We start from the raw sequence: 10265 nt of genomic DNA, 5'->3' as shown, positions 1-10265 counted from the left end.
CGTGTTGTGTTCCTGCCTCACTGTGCTGTCACTGCAGGGTCCCCTGCTCCTCTCCCCTCCGGTGGGGCTTGATTCATCCCTGGGTCCCCCTACCTGGTCAGTGCCCGGCATGAAATGGCATCTAGGAAACCGCTGGAGCAAAGGACTGATTGTGACCTGTCTAGAGACCTTTTCTAGCTAGCATCTGATGGCCCACCCCCCTCTGTCTCCATCCCCTAAACCCGATACTGCCGCCCCCCATTCGTTCCCCTCTGGTCCTCTGCAGATGAGGCACTCTCGTCACCCCCTGGGTAATGGCTCTCACAAAGGTCACCGAAGATTTCCTCACTTTTTACCCATGGCTCCCTTCCCCATCCTCTTGTTCCCCACAGCACCTGCACATTTGACAACCCCAGGGCAGCTGTCCTCGGGGCCCGGCTCCTGCCCTGACCTCCCTGGGGTCACCTTCAGGGTGACATCATGATGACATCCCCAAATTTCCACTGAGGTGCGCTGGCTCAGGCTCCCAGTGTGGTAGGCACAGGTGGGGGAGAGCTGGTTGGGGCCCCACCCCCTGCGGCTCAGAGTTCAGTGCACAAAAGGGTCTTTTCTACCTCCCTCCTGCCCGCCCCCCACCCCTGCATTTTCCCAGCAGCTCCGTCCGGCCTCTTGTTTCTAACCACCCAACAGGCATTTCCACTTGAAGATCCCTGTGCTATCTCAGAAACAGTGTTTGAAACAAGGTTCTCCACCCTCTCTGCACACCCCCAAACCTTTCTCCCAACAGCCCTGTTCTCTGAGGGTCGCCACATCTTCCCCACCACCCAGCTTTTCCCTAAGCCTTCGTGTCATCTTCTGCAGCTCCCTCTTCTTGTCTCCTAGGTGTCATCCACCTTGGAGGCCTGTGGCCTTTTTTCTTTAAATTCCCCTCCTCTGTGTTCCCTGCACGCCTCGCCCCACCCTCTCTCCTGGGCCCAGGGTCCAACCTGCCCCTTTCCTGGCTGAGTGTGGTCCTCGCCCTCTGGACCCGCCCCTGGCCACCCTGATGATGTGGGAGCCCCTTGCTGTGGCCCGCAGGGGCTGCTCTTGTTTTCCTGCCATGGGCTCATGCGGCGCCAGGTGTAGCCTACGGGGCTTGATCCCGGCAGTATTTGGGGTGAGGCAGAGAGAGGGGAGGGTGGAGGAAGGGGAGGCCTCACGCCCCAGCATGCCTAGAAGCCCAGAGCCGGAGTGGCAGAGATGCAGCTGAGAAGGATTTGGACTCACGGGTGTAGGGAGAACCGGCACTGTGGAGCAGGCAGGGCGCAGGCCCCCCAAAGAGGCTTCGGGCCTGGGGCTGAGCTGTGAGCAGGGACCTTTGGGGGATGAGGGCAGATTGGGGGGTGAAAAAGGAGGAAGTGGAGAACTGAGAAGACAAGGCACGAAGCCATTGTCTCTAGAGCAAAAAGTGGGACTTGTGCTCTGACAAGTCTTTGACATCCAGGGGGTACCTGGGAGTTAGGGGTGTGTGCTGATGCCGGGGTGGGGTGGGGGGGGCCCACCAGTTCTCGAGGCTGGCAGTGTGGGACAGGCCTCCTGTGCGGCTGCAGCCACCACCCCGAGTGTCCTGGCTCCAGGCGGGATATGCCACGTGTGAGTGTGTGAGAGAGTGTGCATGTGTGTGAGCGTGTGAGTGCTCTTTGAGTGTGTGTGTGTGTGTGTGTGTGAGTACACTTGTGTGGGTGTGGGAGTGTGTGTAAGACAGTGTGAACATGGGTATATGTATGTGTGTGAACGTGTATGTGTGAGTGCATCTGTGAATGTACGTATGTGTGTAAGTATGTATAAGACAGTATATGTGAATGTGTGTGTATGTGTGTGAGTGTGTGTATAAATGTGCATGTTTGAGTATGTGTGCATGTGTGTGAATTTGTGTAAGTGTATGTAAGTGCATGTGTATGTGAGAATGTGTATGTATGCGTGTGTGTATGAGTGTGTAAATGTGCATATATGTGTTTATGTATGTGTATTTTTGCATGAGTATGTGTACATGTGTATTTCTGTGTGTGTGCATGTAAGAGTGTATGTTTATGTGTGTGTAACTGTATGTGAGAGTATAAGTGTGCATACATGTGTAAGTGTGAACATGTAGGTGTGAGGGTATGTACATGTATGTATGGGAATGTGTAAGTGTGTTACACACGTGCACACAAGTGTGAGTGAATGTGTGTAAGTGCATGTGTGAATGTGTGAGAGTGTGTATGTATGCACATGTGTGCTAGGTATGAGTATCTGTGTAAATATGTGTGTATATATGTGAATGTGTGAGTGTTAGAGAGTGTGTATGTGTATGGAAGTGTGTGTATGTGAATGTGTGAGGGTGTGTAAATGTGTGCACGTGTGTGTATGAACGCGTGTGTGTATGTGCACATGTAAGTATGAATGTATGGAGGTTTGTCCATATGTGTGGGCATGTGTGCATGTGTGTGCACACAAGTGTAGAAGTGTGCATCCAGGTGCAAGTGTGAATGTGAGGGCGTGAAAGTATGTGTGGGAGTGTGTATGTGCACACCTAAGTGTATAAGTGCACACACGTGTGTGAATGTGTGGGTGTGTAAGCATGTGTGTGTATGTGGGAGTGTGTGCACATGTGTATGTGTGCACATAAGTGTGAGTGTATGGGGGTTGTCTGTATGTGTGGAAATGTGTGCACACAGTGTATAAGTGTGCATGAACATAAGTGTGAATGTGTGCATGTGTGGAAGTGTGTGCACGTGTGTGTGCGCATGTGTGTGTAGGAGTGTGAGTGTGTGTGTAGTGCATGGGGTGGGAAGGTGAGGGAGAGAAGCCGAACGGTTCCAACCTTACTGCTTATGAGTTGTATGACTTTGGACAATCGCTTAATTTCTCTGAGCCTCAGTTGCATCATTTATGAAACGAAGATAATTAGAGTATCTCAAAAATTGTTGTGAGGATCAAAAGAAAGAATTTGTGAGAAGCCCCGAGCCAGGTTCCCAGACTTAACCCGTGTTTAAGGAATGTTACATTGTGAGTGTTACTTACGCCAACCTTTCCTGTCGTCTACATTTTTCAGTCCTGTTCTTCCCTTCTTCCTAAGTGGCCGAGCCTGGCGTGGCAGGGCTGGAGGGACCTTACAGCTGATCTGGTCCAACCTCCTCACTTCATGGCTGGGGCCACGATGTCCAGATGAGGCAGGAGACTAGCCCAGGGCTTCCCTAGAGTGGGTTCAGAGCTGAGGCTAGACTCGGGCCTCGGGACTCCCATACCAGTGCTTTCTTTGTCCATCGGGTCTCAGAGTTTTGAGTTCAGGTTAATACAGGTAGGAGTCCACGAAACAGAGGCTGCAGTAAGGACCAGTGCATGGGGCAGAAGCCACGGCACCACCTCCTGGTACCCACGTCCTGGCATTGTCCGGGCAGCCTCCGCCTGGAGGGGTGAGATGCATCGCAGCACCGTGTGAGGCGCTCACAGTCACCTGGCTGAAAACCCTTCGCATGTCTCTGGTGATGCCTGTGAGGGGAGACAAGGGCGCACTCTTGCCTCTTGCCTTGAAATCCCTCAACGCTCCAGTTAGACCACCAAGAAAACATCATCCACCCAGACCCTGCCCAGTCTCTGCCAGGAGAGAGGAACATGGGCTGGGCTCACCTGGAGACAGGTGAGCTCACCATCTGGTGCCTGGATCCTAGCAGAGGGTGAATCCTGTGTGATTTTGGACAGGGCATTTCACCTGTCTGGATCCCACATCCCTCATGTGTAAAAAGAGGAGGAGCAGAAAATGTCTACTCGTCTGTGATTCTGAACCCAGCCGGTCCCCTTCCTCAGACCCGCCCAACCCTCTCCACTAGCCCTGGGTGGCATGGTACTTAGGTCGGGAGGACAGGGGGCCAAAAGCTCTGCATTCATTCCTCTGCCGAGAGCTGTGTTTATGAGTGAGGGTGGATGTGTCAGGGAGAAATGGAGAGCCAGAGCTGAAAGGAAGGGCAAGGACAGAAAAGGGCAAGCCCACGGCCGCGTTACCAAGCAGACGCAGGTGGTCTCGGAAGGGGTGAGGCGAGTGGAGAGGACGCACTCTGACCTCTCGGCCCCTTGGTGATCCCGCATGGTTAGGCATTCCCATTGCCTCTGTGGAGGAGGATGGAGGTCAAGGCATGGGCTGCAAGTGCACCGTAGGCATTCAGAGAAGCTACCAGAAAGAATTTTCAAAGACCAAAGGACAAGGGATCGAGGAACGCTCCTTCCCTGAGAGTGTTTGGGAAAATGCAGCTCTACATCCTTCTCCCCCGTTAGGTTTTGAGCGCTGCAAAAACTATGCATGCCTGAACATTCGAACAATTGCAGCTCTAGTGCCCCTGGAGGTCACCACCGTTCCTGTGCTCCCGACTTTACAAAGTATATTTGGACGTTAGTTAAATACATCTAGAACTTACCATGGGCCAGACACGGTGCCAGTTTTTTTACATACATTATTTTATTTGAAACTGTGTATCCGCCCACACAAACACAGATTGTTTTTTAAATACACTGAGTGTATCGTTTTGTGGCTTACTTTTTTACTGACTGTGTCTTCGAGAGCTTTCATGGCAGTCTGTTTTTCCACTTCATTCTTTTTAATGGATATGTAGTATCCCACTGTGTGTCTGTACCACGGTGATTTCATAGATTGCCTCGTTCATGGATATTTATGAGTTTCCATTTTTTATTACTATAAACAATGCCGAATTGAACATCCTTATGCATTTGTCTTTTTGCAGGATAAGTAAGGCTTTTATAGCGTAATCCTTTAAATGGAACTCTGGATCAGAAGGCAGGTGTATTTCTTAGCCTGTGAGATCCTTGCTTCTCTGCCTTGAGCTTTAGGTGCTGGGGTTTGTCTGGGGTTTGTCACGGTCACCAACAGAGCGGTCAAGAGTATTCCCGTCAAGGGACCAGGAGGCGGCTCCATGGAGCCAGAAGTAGCTTCTTTGCTGGAGGAACTTTTGATAACTGTATCTGGAGGGCAACCTAAGGACAAGGGATAATCCACAATTAGTTTTGTCTTTGTTTGGAATTCATAAAATGATTAGATTTTCAAAGGAGATTGACCTACCCTTAGATGCTTGAATTTGACTGAGATTAAAAGGGTTTATTTGCATCCCGTGAGAGCATCCCTGAAGGAGTCCCATGCCATGCTGGAGAAAGGGAGTGTTGTGGTGTAGACCAGCCCCACACAGAACGGTGACCCATGTGGGTGTCGTGAGGGCAGAGACATATTTGTGTTTATGGCTGGACCTCCAGTGCCTGGAACAGAGTCTGGCACCACAGTGGGTGCTCATTGCATATTTACTGAATACGTTCAAAGGCTTTGGAGGCAATAAAAAGTAACTGAGAACCCAGACTCTCGATTCAGACACAGACCTCACAGACTAGCTGTGCAATTTTTTGAGTTTCTCTCTTAACCTCAGTTAGCATATCTGTGAAATGGGTATAGTAATATTTCCTAATACTACCAGCCTCCAGGGATTGTTAGGATTGTATAAGAAAAGTTATTAATACTATTCACTATTTTAATGATAATGAACACTTAATTTTGCAGTTTTTCCTTCTTAAATCTTTTCTAACCTCTGTCCCAGCTCGTTTCACTTGAACATTGTAACTGTCCTCTACTTTCTTCCGTCTGTTGGGCACCAAGTTCGGAGTGTTGTATTCTTTAGACCAGCGGAGGTATGAAGCCATGGGCAGGGTGCTGGGGTGAGGGAACGCCATCTGCTTTCTGCAGAACATCCTTTGCTCCTCCCTGCCACACGTCCTTGTCCCTCCTGTCCTGCTCCTTCGTGAGTCCCCTTTGCTCTGATTTCAGACTGCCTGGGGCCTCCTTCAGGCCCAGAACCTATTGACTCTGCTCCTTACTTGATAGGCCCTGATTCTGCTTATGGGTCCTAGAGACCCCAGTTGGCATTGATCAATCCAAGCAATCTGTGAGCAGGACGGGATGACTCCTCCAAATTCAGTCTAGAAAACAGGGAGGAGGCGGAGGAGAGAGTCACCATTGCTGAGTACCTACTGTGTGCCAGGCACTGGCCTCGGAGGGTTCACTTGCAACCGTTACAACCTGGTTCACCGTCCGAGGTGTCAACATGACAAGAAGGGCAGGTCTCTGAGAGTCTAGGTCACAAAACCAAGGTTACACAGCTGGGAAGTGTCAGAGCCAAGGGTGTGACCAGGTGTTCTGGGGTGCAGGGGTTTGCCCCTGCGGCTCTGCTTTGTCAGGCACCCCCTCTTTCAGCCTTGGCTGTCTTACTTCGGCAGCCCATCATCCAGAGCTGTGCGTGACCCTGGAAGAAGAGAGGCTGAAATCTTATATAATTACCCAAATCATGGCTCCTAAATGGTCTCTGATTACAGCACTAAAGCCCCTTTCTGCAGTGCAGCCCCAGTTCTCCTGAATAGAGCTGCGGCCACTTTGTGCGGGATTTTTTTCTTTTAAAGTGAAAGAGATGGCTTATCCCCATGCAAAGTAGGTCAGAACCTTAGCAAAGATCTTTTCAAACACTTGGCTTTTTTGAAGTCCCGCTACGAAACTCCTTTTGTTTCTCCTGCCTTTGCCTCTTTCCTCCCACCCTTCTCCTTTTTCCAAAAGGCTCAACGACATCAAATGGCTCTAACCGACAGCGACAGTGAGCACTGCACGCGATAAGCTCAATTATAAATAATGCCCGGGCCCGGCCAGCCCAGCTGGGCCGAGAGTGCCCACCGAGGCCGGGCTGCCTCGGTCCCGTGCCTCCCACACCCAGGCCACCTTTACAACATCGTGGGCACCTGGCTGATCTGCCAGAAAAACATGTGCCCTTGTCCTTGGTCCCACCATCTCAGGCGAGACAGGAGTGCACTGGGATCGCACCCAGGCCTGGGAGCCATTGGCTTGAGTCTGTGGTGCTCATTATTAATCCAAACTTGCAAAAGGTTTTTGCTCCAGCGGGAAATCAATGCAGCTGGAACAGTGTGGTGCTTTGCCTAATGGCCTGCTATCTTGGGGGTTATTTCTCTGCCATTTGTTCTTGCTTGCCAAGTCCCCCAGGCCCACCCTCAGCAACTATAGGTAGAACTCAGTTGCATAGGCATTAAGGATGCTTTTCAGCAGGTCCGTGTTTACAGAGGTGGCCACACCCAGGAGCACCTGAGAGCCTTACCCCACTCTTGATGGGCAGGTTGGGTGAGGAGGCACTTCTGGCCCCAGAAAACCAGGCTTCCGCAGCTGAATGAGATGCTTGTTGGCACTGAGAATTGCAGGGCTCAGGAGTGATGGCTCAGGGGCTGGAGCCCATGTCTGCTGATGTTGAAGCTCTCTCCACTCCTCAAACCCCATGACTTTGAAACGGAGGGGTGTGTGTGTGTGAGCGAGTGTGTGTGTGTAAACATGCACACCTGTGCGTGTGTCCTTACTGAGGAAGAGACTAATGAGAGAGATGAATTTGCCCCTTGCATGTGATGATGGTGTCTTCCGGGAGTTCAGTGGGATGCCCACCCAAGAAGTGTCTCCCTGCACCTATATTCTGTCTTCTCTGGACCTGGCAGGAAAGAGTCCTCCCTCATCTGCTCTCCCTGCCACCTCTCTCCTGTCATTCTCAGTCTTTATCCAAAAGACAAGTAATTTTCCCAGAAGGTTGGTGTCTTCAGAGGTACTGACGAGGGGCATTGCTGTAGGCACCGCAGGGGAAGTGTGGCAGGGGGCGGGGGCAGGCTTAGGGACAATTCTTTCATTCAGTGAGTAGTCATTTAGGACCTACCATCTTCCGAGATGCTTCTAGGTGCTGAGAACAAAACAGGTAACCCCCCAGCCTTCATGGTATGTGCATTCAAGTGAGGGACACAGACAGTAAACTACATGAATGGGTAAGTAGAGGTGGTCGTAAAAGCTAAGACAAAGTAAAGCAGGAAAGAGGGGCCGGGAGTGTTGGAGAGGCTGCAGTTTTAGGTAGGGTAACCAAGAAGGCTCACTGAGAACATAATGTTGAAATACAGGCCTGAGGGAGTGAGGTATGAAGACATCTGAGGAAAGCATTCTGCCCAGAGGAAATAGCAAGTGCAAAGGCCCTGAGGCCCCAAAGCACTGATCTGTAAGAGGAGTAAAAAGGAGATGCTGCAACTTGATCAGGGCAAGTGAGAGGCAACGTACCAAGGGATCACAGAAAGGTAATGGGCGGGAGGGGTGTGTTTGTAGATTTTATAGGGCATTGATGTAAGAACTTTGGCTTTTATCATGAGTGAGATGGGAGCCATTGTAAGACCTGAGTAGAGAACTGTCAGGATCTGACTGACACTTTAGTAGCAAGTGCCCCCTCCCCTACTCGCCCCCCCCACCCCCCGCCGCCCCAGTTTACTGCTCTTTGCTCAGGAGCTAGAGGGGGCTGGGCCAGACTGGAGGAGAAGTTGTGTCCTTTTTTGCTGTAGGAGAAGGCAAGGAAAGAGGAAGAGTATTCGGACTGGACAGGGAGACTTTGCCTGTCAGGTGATCCTGGGGCTTTTGGAGGCAGAGTCCACTTGCTGCTGCAAGGATTCTGGCAGTCTGGGGACTGGACAGCTCCAGGCTGGACCCCATCTCTCCCAAGATGTTCAAGCGCACGTACATCTGTGTGCAGCCCTTCTCTTCATTTTCCCACCCTTCGGGGTGTCCGGCTTCAATCCTTCCTGTGGGCTCTCTAATGACTGTGAGATGAGGTATTGCACACAGCAGAGAAGCCAGCCGTGTGGGCAGGTCTGAAGATGCTGGATTTCTCACCTCTCCCGCCTGCTCCCTCTTGGTGCCACCTCTCCCCCTCCCCTCTTCTCACCCCTTTGCAGAAGAGAACGACAATGCATGTGTGAAGATTGCTTGCTGGCTGGAGATGCTCTCGTTCTCCTCCCTTCCCTGCTCAGAAACAACCAACCGCCTTCCTTTCCACATCCCCAGCCCTGTCTGTTTCAGGGTATCCTGGCACCGCCATCCCTCTTCTAATGTTTCCCTCTCCACCATTCAGAGGATTCCCGGACCCTTTTATACTCGGTCAGAATTCCCTGGGCTGCTAAGTGGGGACTAGCTGCTTGGGAGGCTTGATCCATGATGCACCTGTTGAGTGGGGATGGCGTTGAAAGCCTCCTGGTGTACCCAGCTTGCATTATTTACCCCAATATAAATTGTCTTGAAGACAATTGTAAAGGTTGTTGGCATTTCAGAACTCCAAAGTGAATGAATTCAAAGATACCAACTTACACTCATACACTTGGCTCTGAGCTGGCCTCTCTATTTGGGTAGGAGAAGGGGGCCAACCCTAGGTTTCCTGTTGGTCCCTCCATCCCCCTTTCTTTCCTGCGAATGTCCCATTGTAGACTTCCAGGCCCAGGCTTCTCCCTTCTTCTCTCAGGAGGAGGCCAGTCACCATGGAAGGACAGGCTTAGCAGCTTCCTTTCAGGGCAGGGTGGGGTTTGTTTGTCTGTGTAAATTGCCTCTTTCTTTTTGTAAGAGAACAAGGAGAGAAAATGAAACACTTTTGCCACCTCCTCGTTAGCTCGGAGTCCCAGGTGAGCTGGGGAACTCACAGCTCCTTTTGTGTGGCTGGCGGCCTGGAGCGTCTCCATGGTGATGCCTTGAAGCCTCTCAGAGCTGGGGACCAGCCTCTCTCAGCAGCATCCCCGAGCCGCCAGCATCAGGGAGAGGCAGGGAAGAGGGGCCTGTGGGATCCAGGGAGGACAAGGTTGGGTCTGTCCAGGTCCTGGCAGTGGGTTCCTGCCCCTCTGCTTCTCTAAGGCCAGCCACAGCGTTGGAACCTGGGATCCAATCTAAGAACACAGCCATAGTGTGTGACATCCGTGGTCTTCTAGAACCTGGTTTCATGCTCCCGATCTAGGTTTGTCTCCTGTGGCTCCTCGACACAGAGGTGCTATTTGAGCCCCGCCTGGTCTCTTCACTCCCCTCTAAAACAGCATTTACTTCTGCTTCTGTGCACTGGCTCCAGCCATTGCCTCTTGTCTGGGACCTTTCCCTCAGTATTTCTCTGACTTGGTTCCAGAGCCTCCTTCTCTTAGAAGCCTTCCTTGATTAAGACCTGAGCCCTTGGAGCTCTGCCCCTCTTCTAAAACCAGACACCCACTGCCTCTCTGGGTCTCATTTTCTCCTGCAAACACATAATGTCTCGAGTTATTAATTCACTTGCATGTGAGGGGCAGGTGGTACAGTGGGGAAGGCCAGGTGTCTGTTACTCCTGGCCTTGAATCATGGTTCTGGCAGTTGGTAATTTGCTCTCATAGGATGAGTGCACTTAGCAGTCGTC

At 51.4% G+C, this 10265-nt stretch overlaps 1 long non-coding RNA gene across 1 annotated transcript; it reads right to left on the bottom strand.

Moving 5' to 3' along the window:
• Nucleotides 1–4428: 4428 nt before the first annotated feature.
• LOC122231433 lies at nucleotides 4429–9823 on the bottom strand. The gene is made up of 2 exons (XR_006208677.1): nucleotides 9493–9823; nucleotides 4429–4983 (listed from the first exon to the last, which is right to left on the bottom strand). It is a non-coding gene; the product is annotated as an uncharacterized LOC122231433 (long non-coding RNA).
• Nucleotides 9824–10265: the final 442 nt, after the last annotated feature.

Source organism: Panthera tigris, chromosome D1 (assembly GCF_018350195.1).
Source record: "Panthera tigris isolate Pti1 chromosome D1, P.tigris_Pti1_mat1.1, whole genome shotgun sequence".
Lineage (NCBI taxonomy): Eukaryota > Metazoa > Chordata > Mammalia > Carnivora > Felidae > Panthera > Panthera tigris.
This window is presented reverse-complemented; position numbering and strand designations above follow the sequence as displayed.